The following is a 16,694-nucleotide window of genomic DNA, read 5'->3' as shown; positions in this document are numbered from 1 at the left end:
ACAATCATTTGATGTAAGCCACATATGTCTGTTTTGTTAAATAGCTTGTTACTAAGGAGAATCCAACTTCAAAATTGCCTTTTTGTAGAAGCCCTTGTCCCTATTGACAAAATAATTGGACAACCAATTTTCAAGGCCCACTATTGAGGCCAAATTTGTACCCCCAAGCGTATCGGCCATTAAAGAGGTGTCGTTGTCTTGATCCTGTTCAGCAATTCTGTTCGATTGACAGCTTCAAACGTTAAAAAAAAAACACTGGAACCACAGTTGTGTAATACGAACCGAAAGAGTATCGGCCCCGTATATATTGCAATACATTACTGTCTCCGGCCTTTTCTGCTTGACAAGAGAATGAGGCTGTAATTGTATATTCCCTATATAGTGAATATATTTTAAAAGTAATTTTAGATGATTTATATATTAAGTGTGAATGTCTCTGTGTGTGTGGAGTTGTCTGGTTATCAGGCTCAAACGAATAAATGAAATTTTTAAGGCTGGAGAAACGGTTTTGGTAACAATTTTTGGGCTTTCAAGGTCATAGTACCCTTAAAAAAACATTTTTCTAAAAACGAATTTTTGACTAACAGACGACGATTTTATATAAAACAAAAAATAAAGACCTTAAAATTCTAAGAGCTTCTCTATCTGAATGTTGGTATGTCTCTTAGCACACTTTTTTAAATAAAGACTATAAGGTTTAGAGAAGAAAAAAAAACAAAGAGAATAAGACAAAGGGTTGGTTACAATAATGTCAAAGATGAGTGAACGACAATTTAAATTAAATATTTTTTCTTCTTTAAACCTTATAATCTCCTTTAAAAAAAAGTGTACAAAGATACACAACAACATTTAGGCGAGAATAAGTCTTTATTTCCTATTAATAAATGAAGCAGAATTAAACATTAATTTATTAATGTCCGGACAACGCATGGCAATACAACCCTCTCCCTCCTCCTAAAATATAATAATGTATACACCCCTAATAGCAAAATTGTATTTTAAAACTATTATTTAAAATATTAAAGAATTGGCATCGGTAATTTTTACTAGAATTGCATCGGCATCGTTTTTATGGAATCGCCCATCACTAATAATAGCTTTAGAAAAGAATACAAAAATAAATGCTTAGAACTTACAACTCTATGCATAAATCTAATACACACTTACATTTTAAAGATAAATACTCTTTTTTTTTGTGATGGATGTGCTAAGTGATGTTAAAAATCTTCTTTTTCCAACTTTACATAAATAAAAGTGAAACATGTTGAATAATGTAAAAAAATAATTATTTTTTTATTTATAGAAAAAGTCTACATAATTATATTTTTTATAGCTTTCCAAAGTTGCTTGAAAATAAATTCTATTCATAGTATTTATTTATAACAATATTTAACATAATATTTCTTATTTTGTAAATCTGTCATTAATTTGATTCTTTCAACTTAGTTCCAAATAGAGGTTGTCATTTAGACGGCTTTTATTATCCTGGGATCCCTAAAGAGGTCAGGAAAGTTGTTACTATCTTAACAAGCAGATCCCGAGTTTTGGGATTTCGATATCCAGGGACAATTTGAGGTACTATCCACCTCATTAAAAACAGATTGTTTTCGATCCCTATAATTAGTGATGAAAATCGTGTGTATTTTGGACATGTTTAAAAAAAAAAGAAAATTAATATATTAACCTTGAATGTTAAATTTGAATAATTTATTATAGGAGTTCAGCTTAGCTGCCATTTTATTAGCTAAAATAAGCTGTTACGAGGGGAAAGGAAGAAGGCAATGAACAAGAATCAAAGTTTAAGCCATTTTGGGCAATAAATATTTAATGAAAGCTCAATACTCGATGCTGTGCATTTTCACAAAAACACTCAAATCATCTACCCCAAACACTTGTTTATAATGATATTCAATCACATTACAAATCAATACGCATCAACATCCTCTCCCCAATGTCTATATTGAATCGTACATTTTATATACAATAAAGGTAACTTCATAATAAGATCATCTTGAATGCGGTTTTAGATGTATTTTAATTTAACATTTTTATTTATAAGTCAATACGTTTATACGTTTCAGACTACCCTCATTTATAATTTCTTGCCATTTATCAAGAAAATATAATAATTTTAGTACACACATACGAATACAATACATACAAAATCAAACCAAAATCCTTACACTCTTCAAGAATATAAATTATTTGTCTTACAAATATTAGATAAAATGAATGACAGGCGATAATTATCTTTTTTACGTTAAAAACCGTGCAAATCTTTTCTTAATTTAACACCTGTGATTATTTAATACTATCTACAATCTAAGTTTAAAGGATCTGTGACCCATTTTTGGTCTGCGGATCGCATATTGAGAAACATTAAAACTATGATATTCCATGTCTACAATAATTTCAGATAATTTCATTACATATGTTTTGTAGGGCCAACGAGCAAAACGGAGTTAGGGCTACCCTATATACCTATAAGGTTCAGAGGCATCCACAAGAATTAAGGAATTTTTGCTCTTTACAATATTATAAATTTAATTTAACTTTTCAATTTATATTTCAAATTTTTTTTTTTCTGTGAATATCTATGGTTTTTTAAAATTTTTCTCCAACAAATTTACTACATTGAATTTACTTTTTAAATTATTTTTCATAAAACTACAACATTCTGAAATTGTTTTCCAAAATATTTAATATTTGATTTTTTTTTGTGAATAACTGTAGATTTTTGAAATTTTTTTCAAAAATATTTAAGTTTTCAGATTTTTTTTCAGAATGTTAAATTTTTCACTTTTTTATCCAAAAATAATTATTTTAATTTTATCCTTCTCTAGAAACATCCAGGACGCAAACTTACGACCACTAAGTTAAAGAGAATAATTTCTCCCGAGCCTGTTGTCCATTGAGCTATGTCGTTCTATCACAAAGGTTATACTTAACTTTTAAAATATTTTATACGTGATATTTTTAAAAGTTGTGTTAAAAAAAAGTTAATTTTTGCCATTTCTGAATTTAAGGTTATCTATTAGAAATACAACAGTTGAATTTCTAAATAAGCATGATCTTAATGGACATTTAATGTCAAAAATATTAAATGATGAATCGAAAGAAAATAAAATTTAGCTGTCTCCAAAGAATGTAGGTAATATTTTGTAGTGTAAACTATGCATACAAAATATATATATTTTTTTAAATACGGGACTGAATAAATCAATAAAAGACGTACATGATATTGGTACAATCTATGCATATTATGTATTTGTATAAAAATACAACATATTTAAGATTAATGCGTCTTGAATAAGCTATTAACCTAATATAGATACTTTTTTACTTTTCTTGAAAAAAGACTGACTATCAAATGGAAATATATGTAAAGAAAACCAAATTCTAATTAAATTATTGAATAAAAAGAAATTTGTCAATTTATATTATCGTTTTTATTGTTAAGTTTTATTTTTAAGATATGTGACTCGTCAGCACAAAAGAAAAATAGGATGACTATTCTCAAAATGGACAGTAGATTACATTTGTCGAAGTCAGTTTATATATCATCAATTAAAGAATAATCAACGGCTTTGGAAATAAAAAAAACTGTTCAGGTTGCAAATACTAAAAAAATATTGTACTCGTCTAAACTTTTTTTTTGTTAATAAGCCCCATGTCATTGACCTAGTGCGAAACCAAATCATCTGGCCAAAGCTTGAACTGATAAATTGAAAGAACTTTCAATATTGAGGTGACTATATCTATGTCATTATTATTTTCAGGAGAATCAAATTTTGATATTTTCTTTAACATCAAACAGTCACTAGATTGTAATTTTAAAGATTATTTATGCTGGTTATTAATAGCAAATTTGTGAAATGCATATGTTGGACTGTATACTTCATCAGGCAAAATATCTTAAATTTGGGGTTATACTGTGCTATTTGGTTTGGATTGTATAATAAAGTTAACACTTGAAAGATATTGTTAAACTAAAAGGTGCAGGGAAATGAATTTTTGCTTTTTATAACTTAAATAAAAAAATGTTTCATTAATTGGTTAGATGGAGTCACACTGATTAAGTATAAGTAAACATGATTGTATTACAATTATTCCATCTAACCTAGGAATCTTTTGGTGAAATCCATATACATATAGTAATATTTCTTTCTGTAGTAAGGACCGGGGCATAAACCTACGCACATAGAGTTCAAGAGAATAATTTCTCCCTGGCGCGTTGTCCATGAGCTACGTCGATTCCACGAAACTTTTTTCGTCGTTCGGTCAAATTATGCAGCAGAGCTACAAATTTAATATTTAAAACTTTTTTCTAAAAAATTTAATATTTGAAATTTTTTCCCAAAAAATTTAATTTTTGTGATTGCTTTTGATTTTGAATTTTTTTTCCCAAATTTTTTTTCTAAATAACTATCTATTTTTGAATGTTTTTCCATTTTTTTTAACTTAGTTAAATTGGTTAATATATATAGTCCTACGTACTTGTATGTAAATAATTTAATGATATTATTTAAAAGTTAATAATATGGATTGTTCGTCACTGTAGCTAATAGTCAGTGTAAAATAGTCACAATTTACCTTAAGGAATGTAATACTGCATTCCAGATTTGATTTTTAAAGCCACATAGCTAGGTGTCATACTAAATAGAACGTTGGAGTTTGCATATTGTCCTTCTAAAATATGGGGATTTTTTTTTGTTGAATTCTCCATCCATGGCTACTGGTTGGTTACTCAATAAAGTTATTAAACTCATACTTTATATTTTGCCAGTTAGTATGTTTTTGTACAGGGTGAACAATAGGTATTGATTTTTTTTTTGAAGCATTTTCTATATAAACGTCATCTAGCAAGTGTGCCTGAATCAATAGATATTGCCCCACTGAGTTGTGTGAATATATAGAAATAAGTTGATGAATATTAAAGCTGTTTAAATTAAAATTGACTCTTTCAACTTTCCACCTTCATTATTTTCGTACGAGTGACGCAACAGACGCATTTTAATCTATGTATTACTACAACATCACCTCATTAAAAAACAAATAGCGAGTGTATTAATGTCAGATATCAATTTTTTCCCATTGTTTTCCGATTATCGGTGCTCTGAATGTTAATTTGTTGTAATTGAATTAGCTCTTCGTCAGGTGTGAACAATTTTAAACAACTATTTGTGAATAATAATTCAATAGTTGGGAAGAATGGTCTAACTACCAACTGATTTTGGCCATTTTTTTATGTTTTTTTTTTCTGAGAAAAGGTTGCAAGATACACTCAAAGTAATGATGTGATGTGGTATTTGTTTTCTTAATATACATTCATCAATGACGTCATAAACTAATAGTGAAAAATATGTAAAGTATGACTTAATCGGCATGAAAATAATTCCGATTGGGTTGGAAACATGTAGTGACAAATCAACAATCTGAAAAGGATCCAATTTTCTAAACGGATCCTTTTAAATTGAAAGTACACGTTTTTTTAAATTTATTTTTCTTCTGCACTAAAAAAAAATTGAATTTGAATTTACAAATAGTAAAAATGTGATCATTTAAGGAGTTGTACTATTTCGTAGCAAGACAGCGTCACTCTCCATCATTTCAAAGATATAGACAAGTAAACAAGTCTCATGTCGCATTGTTCGCACTCAGAAAAAAAACATATGTATATCTGTTAAGGCCAACTTGTTAGATCATGAGATGTTATCTTTCAGATCACTCTTGGTAGGGTTTTTACTTATTTATCAATAAATTTATTGTTCACAAATCTGTGTCCCTTAAAAAAAGTCCCTCAATATACCTAGTCCAATGACTCATTTTAGTGTAAATCCGGGTTAGAAGAAGATTTAGTTTCTATAAATTTGAGTCAGTACAGTTTTGTCAATTTTAACTATTTTACTTTGCCAAAAAGATATAATGGATCTAAATCTTTGATGTTTGGGTTTCCCCGATTTGATCCATCTTAAAATGCTCGACTTATAAGAATATATTCTTATATGAGAGTCTAATATTATTAGTATCAACAAATAGTCTAAAAATGAATCAAATCTCTGAGATTGGATTACGTCTGTCAGATACTTTGACCCGCGTGAGAAACATTTATTACAAAGTCATTCCCATTTTATCAAGTATTCTAATAAAATTGATTTAATCCATAGGGGAAAAAATGAAAGCTATCACCATCCTTATATATAAAGATATTGAGTACCAGATTAAAATATAATACAGAACACTCCTTTGCTCAAATAATTTGTTTATTGCACATTCCAGATCAAATAGAGACTGTATCTGGTGTCAATTAAGAGGTGATGTGTGTACGAAAGCTAGAAAGGGGCTGTCAGTTTCTACTTATTTGATAAAATCATTTTCTATTCATATCCATGTCGATTTAGTTATATATTACAAATGTAATCCCCAATAATTTTAAATAATAATAATTCAAGCTTGATTTGGTGTTGATGGGCTACCTATGCTAAGTTGGTATATTTCATCAAGTCAATCTAGTTATTTTTGTCTCTCTAATTAAATGCATAATCAATAAATGAATAATTTTAGGTCATATGTTAAATATATTTATGAAGGGGAAAAAATGCATTTTTAAACTTTCAAAAGAAAATCAAGAAAATAATAAGGATTTCTTAATATTTTACAAAATTTCTTTGGGCTTTCTAATCCCCTTACAACGACGTACCTCGTATGTTGTAATAGAATGTATGGATGTACAAACTTCTTTTGTATCTAAGTTCGAAGTTATAATCGACCTAAAAGAAGGCCTTAACACTAGAACGGCAAGGGATGTCAAAATGAAATCCCTGGTGTCTTTTATTCCATATAAATACAAAAATCTATTGAAGATACTCAGAGGAAAGAGTTAGACAAGAGCGTTGAAATAATAAATATACAAAAAAAAAAACACATTTAAAAATATGTTTAATCATTAACACACACTTAATCAAAAATGAGTGTTTGATGGTACTTTTGTCGAGGGCACAGAGGATAAATCTATAATGTTTCCCTATAAAAATCCCATCCCAAACAATGGTATGATATTTTTTTAAATTTAAAATCAATAAGAAACCAAGAAGATATTTCCTCCCACGTTAATAGCTTGTTCGCTCCTTTCCTTGGAGTCCTTTAGCACGTTACCCAGATAGAACGACCAGGGATGTCATTTTGACATAACTTATGTCATTGATTTTTAGGTGGGATGTAAAAATAACATCATAAAGCTTCCTGAGATAGTATTCAACCCCGGTCATTCCAGTGTTTAATGCCCAATCCTGAGATAAATAAACATATCTAATTAGGCTCCGGAATACAATCATCGCCTTCACGCTCTTAAACGGACTTAATCTACATACGAAACTATTTATTTCTTGCTATTGCTTTTGAAGAATATTCTGGAAAGAGAAAACGATGCTGATGAAGCTAGAAAAAGGGGATGATGCTTCATGATATTTAACAAAAATAGTCACGAGGGACTTTGGGTGGCTCCGTAGACTCTTGGTGTACGTTTCTTTTATATTATTTATCCGACTAACCCATCATTACAGAGTATGTGCGTGGACCTTTGAAAAAAAAAATCTCCTTGACACACCTAGTTCAATCCCTGGTTTTTGAAACATTCGGGGTTTCTTCTATTGAAAATGGTTGTGAAACATTCTTAAGGCATTTTTTATGTAGGAATATATATATACATTTGATGAGACGAGGGGAACCCCCCCCCCTTTGTATAAGTGGGTATTTTTGTACAACAAGTACTTAATTTTGGTTAAATCTATAAATAATATCCTAGCTACATAATCACGGGATGGAGTTACAAAAAAAGAGAATAAATACGATATAATGACGTCATACAAAGTAGGGGTGTAAAACAAGTTCAACGAGTAAATAAAAAACAACCTACTTACCTCCTATTTCTCTCCTCTTTTACTTATTCTTTTTTCGACTCCCTATAATAATCTACTCTTGTAAAAGCAACAGTATTTTTTTAGATTTTCTTTTTTAATTCTCACTCCTTTTATTTGTTAAATAAGTTTTATATATAGGGGAATTGAACAACGAAAAATATATATTATTTTTTTTTTTTGTAAAAAAAAAGTAGTTGAAGAAATAACAACAACGACTTCTACTCTCTGATCCTTCAAGAATCTAAAATGGTTGTGGTAAGGAATGGGCTTTTTACGCGATGTAACTTTTCCCCTTTTTTTAGAAAGCGCTTACACAATATGCATACATACAAGAGGGGGGAGGAAGAGACGACTTTTCAATGGGAGAGGGGGAGAAACTAAGCGGGTTCCTTCGAATCCATCTTAGAACCAACGCGTGCGTGCGTTTGTGCGAGCGTGTACGCGATTTCTTCAAAGTCGAGCTTTTATAGTTAATATTATATTATATGCTTATACATTTATCAAAAAAATAAATTCGGAGTAGGATTTGTATAACAATTCACAAAATAAAAAGGACGACATATCTAAAAAAGAAGAAAAGAAAAAGGGGGGGGGAGGAAAGAGAAAAGAGATCTTGTGATGCATGCGAAGAATGATGACGACATAAAAAGAAAAAAAAAGGGAGTAACAAATTTTATCGAAATATGATGGAAATCCGGCCTTTCCTTACATACATATAAAGCAAAATTGCAAATAACTCTAGCAGTCGATAATGAAGCCTTTATTTTCACTTAAGGGATCCATTGATTCTAAAATATAGAATAAATATACATTATGTAGGTACTATAAAAGCGTCTATATTTCTCTCGTGCTCTCTCTCTTTTTTTCACCGTTCTTGTTCCCTTTCTTTCTTTCGTTATTTCCCGGCTCTCTTTTCCCCCTTTTGCGCGTGAGGTTACCCTTTGAAACTAATACACATACCATCTTCCCCATTTTTCATAACATATAAATAAATATATATTTAATCATGTGACCTAATTCTTTTGCTTTCAATATGTTTTGAGATACACAATATACTAATTTAGAATACAATAAACACATCTAACAAAAAAATCATTCGGCTTCATCGGTTATTTAATTCATTTTAGTTACTCCTTCATACAATAGTATACAAAAATGTTTTTTTTTTGACGTAGGAATGACGTCATACATTTTGAATAAAAGAATAGTTCTTCTTTTACGCTCATATATTAACATCCATGCAGTGCTATGTAAAAGTCAAATTTATTTTAGTTATGGCTACACTATAATATGTAAAAATCGTTTCTTTACAATTTTTAATTATAAATGTTTAATTTTAAAGGACAAATCAATCAACAAATTTTACTTTCTACTAATATTTTATGTTTGATATCAACTTGACACACTATTCACGAATCTATTACTAAAGTTTTCAATATTTTGTTCTTAATTGTTTCTTGGGATAGAGTATGTGTGTGTGTGTGGGGGGGGTGTAAATAAAGACTCAGGGGTTCGATACATTCAAAAACAAAATAAATCCACTTAAAACTTCAGTAATTGATATTTTATTTTCAAAAGAGTAAAATATTGTCTCTAATATTGACTCAATAGCTATGATGCAAAGAAAAAAATCACTCGAGTTTGATATAAAAATATACGTTTCACTCGAGTATTTTTCCAATTTGAAATTTCCCTTTTGAATACATTTCCTTTTTTTTAAATTTTGATTTATCAAGTTTAAGTAAAGTTGAACTTCAACTCAAACTATTTAGGGTGAGTTCAAGTGATTTTCTGAATTTTTTGACTTAAGTACAGTTTCAACTGCATTGTATATTGTCAATAGCTCGAACTAGAAAATTTGAGTCGAATTATACACTATTGAATAATATTTAAAATTTCATAATATTTGTACTTAGAAATTTCCTTATTTTTAAATATTCCTTAATTGTTCCGATCGAGTTGCACTGACCAAGGAATTTGAAGTCTTTGAACTCCATAAGTATATTTCTTTCGAGAACGACTGAGACGTGAACCTACACACATTGAGTTCAACATAAAAATTTCTCCCGAGTGTATTGTCCCTTTGAGCATTCCATAGACTTTTTTTTTAATGCATACATCAGGAATGGTAAACTGCCACCCCCCCGCATGTGACCGGAAATACTAATAAGTGGCTTTCCAAAAAACTTTCCGAGATCTTCAATTTTTTGATTGTCATTCAAGTGAAAAATGACTCTGAGCCATACAGAAACCATAACTGTTAGAGAAAAAACTAACATTATCTTTGGATTATGTTTTCTAAGTGAAACTAAAATGTATCACATTCCATGTGAAAAATTTCAGAATATATGTTCGTCTGTGTTATTAATGATAGCCTGAAATGAGGAAGAGGGTTTATCATTTGGCCAAAAGCATTTATTAGCATAGCTTTAATCCATTGGTGTCTATGTTAATTATTTTTGGATTTCCTCAAAATAGTAGATTCATGGTTTAAAAATAGTAACGAGATCATACTAGGACAGGGATGGGCAACTTCCTTGATAAAGGATCCGATTTTTTTTCAGCACTATCATTGGAGGGCCACAAGGCCGTGTACTTCAATTAACTGGATATCACAGACGTTAAAATGATTCTCAATAAGAAGTTTCTTGACCATTTCTCCATCCGACAGTGGCTTTTATCTTAAGAAGCTGTGATGGATGACTCTTCACAGGACGTGGCTTTTGTGAAAAAGTCCTTTGACATACTTTAGATTTGAGGTCTGCAACTATAGGAGCTCTGGTAGCTCCTGTGTACTTCTCATATTCAACCTTATACAAGGTGTTGTAATGGCAACTTAAGTTGCAATCTCTTAGGGCTGATAATGTCTCCAAACAAATAAGACACATTGTTTTCCCTTTGAAATTGGTGGAGAGTTGGTCTTTTGCCCATTTTGGCTGAAAAGTGCGATTTTCTCGTTAAATTTTTCTCTTTTTGCCGCTGTTGGTCCCAATTGTTCTTAACTTTCTCCTCTAATACAAAAAGTTTCCTAGTGTTGTTTGGGTATGGCGCCCTCTATCGTTCAACAGTATTATTACAAATTCTTTATTTGGTTTTTTAATTATTAATGATTTATTCGCGGGCTGAACTGAGTAAGGACAAGGGCTGTCTACGGCCTCCAAGCCGCCAGTTGCCCATCCTTGTTCTAGAATGTTTCAAATCTAGGAAGATGAGTTTTTATGTCATAGTTAGAGTTGTAAAAAAAATGATCTAAAATGCATGTTTTTTTTTGTAGGTAACAATGGCTGCTGTTTTATTTATTTATCAGAGCTGTTATTTATTTTAGCCCTCTCATATATAATAAAACATCACAATACATTACTTGCTCTCCTGTAAAAATTTCTTTAAATTGTTTGAATTACAAAGTATATTTTCGTTGTTTTTTTTATAATAAAGTAGATAGTCATATGATTTAACACTCTAGCAAGGGCATAAAGAAAATTATCTTCTGACCACACATGGTGTTTTGTGTAATTAGTTTTAATAGATTTTCAAAGATGATTTATAAGAACAATAATTAGCTTTGTATCCTCAATAATCATTTTTTAGTGTAAATACGTTTATCCTTAAACTTATAGAAAAGTTCCTAATAGCTTGCTTTTTTTCAATTTGTAACTAATGTAATGAAATAAAGAAATCTAATTATAATAAGCTTAATAAAAAAATATTGTAGATTTTCTAAAACAAAAGCTTACAAGAATATTAATAAAACTCTGGTTGTTTCTTCTTCTTCCATGTGTCTTGATTAAATGTATACATACATAATGTACAGAATACGTAAAATGATACCTACAATAATGATTAAAATGAACGGGGGATATTTAAAAAAAAAAAAACTTTTTTAAATCACATTAAATTCACATTTGCTTCTTTTTTTTTGCAATTCAATAACTGCTATAGATAAAACTTCAACACTAGAATCAAGTTATATAGTCATTTTTCGGGACTCGGAACAAGGGTGGTTATAGCGTGAGCAAGGTCTGGCTTGAGGATAAATATAAAAGCCCTTTAAGCCCTTTTCTCTTTTTCAGGATGGATTTAAAATACAAAAAAAAAATCAATCTTTTTTTTGAGCAGTTGCATATTTCATCAGATAACCTTTTTTATGTAAAAAATCAATCCTATATAGTCCGTACATAGTGTGCATATTTAATTGAATGGCGACTTTTAAAAAAAAAAAAAAATAATTATTATAAAAATCTTATTTACTTATATATATCTTTTTTGACAAAGTTAATTCTTATGTTAATTTCTTTTACTTCCCAGTGTACAGGGTTGATATTATCTATTATTTCAATCTTTCAAGAGTAAAATTTAAACAAGAGGATTTATAAGGACATTTATTTAACAAAATCATCTAAAAGTAGCACCACTTTTATTCAATATGTGAGCCCTCAGCTCTAATAATTGCCTGACTACGAGGCTTAAATCCCTTGCAGACCTTGATTATATAGGCAGACTCAAGCTTGCTCTACTCATTCTTGATGGAAACCTCTAGAGATTGCACACTCCTGTGAGGAGTAGCACATACAATCTCCTTTAGATACACATAGATATAGTAGTCCAAGGGGTTCGCACCTGGAGAAGAGGGCGTCATATGTTTAGGTCCCAAAAGTAGAGCATATTGTATCTCAGTGATATGTCACGGAGCTTCGCCTGGAGTGAAATAAACGTTCTCAACAAACTTTTTTGTGACCTAAGGTAGTACTTTCTTATTCAAAAGTTCCATGTAAGCATCTGCACTGAGCCGCTCCTTGCTTTCCATAAAAATGGGGCAGCAGACTTTGCCTGTAATGCCCACTTGATTTTTTGTTCTGAATACATTTCCCACTTAAGCTGATACATTGTGTGGATGTAGTGGCTGTTTTACTAATTTACAGTGGCATCAACACTGAAAATTTTAAATAGAAAAAAACAATACTTGCCGATTTTTTTTTTGGCTTTGAGATAATTGAGAATCTTTTTTACTCTTTTCAACCTTCTCAGCTTGGTCTGTTTAAACTTGAAAGGTCTTGTCCTCTTTTGTGATTTTACACCAATATCATTCCAGATTGACAGTTATGAAATGTATGCCACCAGATAAGATCAACCCTGTACAAATATAAAATTTAAAAATTTTTTAGTACAAAAATGGAGCCTGGGGCAAGTGCCCTCTGTGTACACCTAAAAACAAGCCTTTTCGTAACCATGCGAACTCGGACTCATAACACTATTAACTCAGAATCACAGTTATTTCTTTTATTTCCGAATGATGTTTGAATAATTTCCATTGAAATAAATATATTATGTGAGAAATTTATACTAGCCTAGATTCCAATACTTGTCATACAAGTATGTACAAGCCCAACATAGCTATTGACATATAAATAGAATGCAAGTATGTACTGAATGTTCCCTCTTTTTACTTCTTGTCCGGGGCTACCATGGACTAAGTAGTGGAATATCCGTGTTTAAAAAAACTAGATTTTAATCAAAATTAAATATTTCAAATATGTATGTATGTATAAACACTTTCATACCTAGACTCGTGCTCCGATCTAAATGTACTCAGACTTGACTTGGACTCGAAACTACGTGGTGAAGTACGTGACTTGGACTTGAAAAAGGTGCACTTGAATACATCTCTGCTAATATGCTTGTAAAATTTCTAAATATGTTTAGTTGATTGTATCTAACTAACAGTGGCTTAACCAGGGGTCTCCTCAAAAATTGAAAGTGTTATTTAGGGTGATCATAAAGTAATAAAGTTAATAATAAAAATTTTTCAAAATATATCCAATATCCATTTATCAACGACTATAGGCAGGTGACGACTCACTTTAATTTCTCTATTTAATTTTATAATTGGAGAGAAAATCAAATTACAAAAGAACTACATGTGTGCGTTTTCGTGAGTGAAAAAAGAAAGTAACACAGATGATTTGGTAAGATGTTTTCAGTGTAACTTCTTGTTGGACTCGGAGTAGAATTGTGGATTAATATTAGAGGAATTTATGTCTTTGATCTTGATAGATACGCAGTGGGATCTGTGTTAATTCCTTTCTTCCCCCAAATATAGCTGCTTACTGCTTATATAATGAAATATCATAATAGCTAATCTACAATCCCGTTAAACATTCTTCAAATGTCTACGTTTATTTTTATTTAAAAAAAACCCACCAGTACTACATTTTAATGATGCCTTTTCCAATGGATGGATGATCAAAGATGTAGAGGAGACTTTGATAATGATACATATGAAATAACTCACATCATGCTTTTGATATATTTATACATCATAGTATTGCTAAATTTTTATAAAATATGACTTATACGCGTAGGACATTTTTTTAGTCTGTCATTTGAAGAGTTTTCTTTCTTTCTTCAAAGCTGTTCTTGAAGAGATATAATGTAAGAATTCAGTGATTACTTGTGACTGTGGCCAAGAAAGACGGAAGTAACGCGAATGCAGTGCACTTTGCATATCCATAGATTAGAAAGCCTTTTGTCTCTTACTACAATCGAAGGGTTAGGTCTAGTGACGCCCCTGGAATCGGAGACTAGGGGCTACTCCCTCCCCAGTAATGAATATTTGAAGGGATGCCAATTTTTGAAGATGATAAGCGAGTCACGCAAAATTGAAGAGGAGAATTGAAATATATTTTTTACAAGAAGAATAAAAAAATTTAATTTTGAAATTCTGTAGTTTAGTTGTGGTAAAATAAAAGAATAGATTTCCCTGTGACAATGGACCACCTTGCAGCGTCACCCAAAATTATTTACTCTGTTATTTGTAGTGAACAAAAGAGTTTTCCCCTTAAAAAATGTCTCCAAAAAAGTTGACAGCCTTGAATATATGCGTATTTCTTTTTTTAAAGAATTCTATCCAATTATCATATAACAAAACTTAGTCATTTCCTTTCTTCATCATGAGTATTCAAATAGACATAGTATGTACCCATGATGATATATGTATTCCTATATATTCATCTATCTGCAAATTCAAGAGACTCTAAGTCTCTTGAGTATTCCATCTCTTTGGAGAATTCAACATACATTCATATACCTATATATTATTATGTACGGAAGGTGTTTGATTCTCCTTGCATTTAAAATTGTTGGTATATGAAAAATATAGAAATGAAAACCACAAAATTTTATATTTGCCTTTTTTTCATTTTTTTCCATCAAGAAATGATTACTTTTTATGCCTATACTACTAATACATATTCTGCTAGTCTGATGACGAGGGAATCATCTATGTTGATCAAAAATTGGAGCCCTTTGAGAATTTGGTTGGTAATATTATGTACTTATCTATATAAATATAAATACAGCTGTAAGTAATATGACACGCCGGTATGCAAAAAAAGATATCCAAAATCAACATAGTAATCCTGACAATTTGAATAATTTTTTGAAAACGGGAAGCTTAGCTGTAATTATGTTTTATTAAATTTTCTGCTTCATGAACGAAATACACACAAATTCCACTCCGTATCTTACATAGACATTCTCTACTCTACTCAACTCTACATTGGGGCCAACAAGGAATAACTCAGAGCAAATCCTCAGTCATACACTTCGTAATTTCATCCATGAGTAATTATTCTATAATTAGATGTGTTCTATTCAAGATTAAAACAATATTGTAAGGGCTCCCATAAGATTTTTTTTTCTGAAAAAAAAATACAAAAACTATTTAAACAATTAAATTTCAAAAATTAAACTCTTTGGAAAAAAAATCCCAAAATCCTATTCACAAAATATTAATTTTTTTGAAGAACACTTAAAAATTAATCATCCTTCTCAAAAAAACTAAATTTTTTGAAATTTTTTTTAAAAATCCACAGATGCTCACAGAAAATTAAATTTTGCGGAAAAAAATTTCATAAAGCCAAAAACTATTCTAAAAATAATTTTTTTTTTCGAAAATACTTTTAAAATTCAGGAAAATAAAATTTTTAGGGTGAAAAAAAATCATTTTTTTTAAATTTTCTCCTTAATTGGAGTCATTACAGTCACTCCAGCCCACCCACAGCCGACGTCCTGTAATTATATAAGCTTTGCATACCATAAAAACCACCGTTTATGTTGCAAATTACAAAAAGTTTCACGTTTCTCCAATGTAATATTTTTTATAACATTATATGTAACTATATATTTCAACACGTAAATAGGGTGGAACCCGCTGAAGTTAGATTTGAGGGATCAGCAGAATTTCTATACCATAGATCGTTTTGACTGACGTCATAAATTCATTCGTAATTAAAGTCTTCTTGAGGACTTTAATGCTTGATATTTTTACTACATAATATGAAAAAATTTCCAATAAACAGAGGCGTCTGCAGGGGTTGGGCTGGAGGGGATGTAGCTCCAACGCAAATTAATAAATTTCTTCTTCTTACTATAATTTTTTTTCGGTAAGGATGAGTTTCTTTTCTAAAAAAATAGTAGTAATGTTTTTTGAAAAGTTTCTTTTCTTAAAAATAAGTTCGTTTGGCAAATTATGTAGCAGAGCAAAAAATTTCATATTACAATTTTTTTTTCCTAAAAAAATTAATTTTTGTTAATAGCTATAAATTTTTATCCAAAAAAATTAATATTTGAAATTTAATTTCCAAAATTTTTTTTCTAAAAAATTTAATTTTCGGTAAACAGCAATTGGCTTTTGAATTTTTTTTCCAAAAAATTTAATATTTGTAATTTTTTTTCAAAAATTTTTAATTGTGGTATTTTTTTTCAAAAATTTCCAAG

General features: G+C 30.0%; 1 protein-coding gene across 1 annotated transcript in view; it reads right to left on the bottom strand.

Annotated features, from left to right (window-relative positions):
• The window catches only part of LOC121113711 (probable sodium/potassium/calcium exchanger CG1090), a 57,782-nt gene extending 49,606 nt beyond the window's left edge, over window positions 1-8,176 (bottom strand). The window contains exon 1 of the mRNA XM_040707560.2: window positions 7,920-8,176. The gene's annotated coding sequence lies outside the window, so the exon portion shown is untranslated. The remainder of the gene's footprint in view (window positions 1-7,919) is intronic.
• Between the last annotated feature and the right edge of the window lie 8,518 nt (window positions 8,177-16,694).

This window comes from Lepeophtheirus salmonis, chromosome 2, assembly GCF_016086655.4.
Source record: "Lepeophtheirus salmonis chromosome 2, UVic_Lsal_1.4, whole genome shotgun sequence".
Taxonomy (NCBI): Eukaryota; Metazoa; Arthropoda; class Copepoda; order Siphonostomatoida; family Caligidae; genus Lepeophtheirus; species Lepeophtheirus salmonis.
Note: the sequence above shows the minus strand (reverse complement) of the source record. Positions and strands in the feature narration are given on the sequence as shown.